Genomic DNA, 633 nt, shown 5'->3' with positions numbered 1-633 from the left:
CAGGAGCGGCTCGGTGTGGACGAGGTCGTCCCGGCTATCTTGGCACGCGCAGCGGCCAATGACGACGCGGCCGACGACGTAGCGGAGCCGACAGGGGAGGTCGAGGAGGAGGAGGTCAGCCCTCCAGAGCCGCCAATCCCCCCGCGCAGCCGGGGATTGCCTCCCTCCCCACGCACGATGGAGATGCGGCGACTGCGGCGTAACTTTATGCAGCTCCAATACCGGGAAAGGCGTCGGGCCGGAGTGCTAGGAGCTGTTCCGCAGGGTCGCCAACGACGTGGGCGACTACCACCATCTGCAGCGGAAGTGGAGCGGCGTCGCATTAACCGGCGGCAGAGAGAGAGGCAGCGGCGGCTGGAGCAACGGCAAGCGGAGGTCGAGGCTCAGCCTCCCCCGTGGGACGAGCTGCCGAGCTCCCAGCTTGCCGAACGAAGAAGCAGCCTCACGGATGACGAGCGAGCTGCCGTAACATCGGCGAACGTGTCCGCGCGCTGACGCAGCTCTGTGATGATACGGTGAAACCTGCAAGGATTAGGACAAGGACAACGGTTACCGGAACATATTTAATGTTAAAAAGGCGGCAACGAAAACCTTTCACGAAAGGAAAAATAGTGAAAAAAAAAAAAAAAAAAA

This window comes from Anopheles coluzzii (genome assembly GCF_943734685.1).
Source record: "Anopheles coluzzii chromosome X unlocalized genomic scaffold, AcolN3 X_unloc_53, whole genome shotgun sequence".
Taxonomy (NCBI): domain Eukaryota; kingdom Metazoa; phylum Arthropoda; class Insecta; order Diptera; family Culicidae; genus Anopheles; species Anopheles coluzzii.
Note: the sequence above shows the minus strand (reverse complement) of the source record.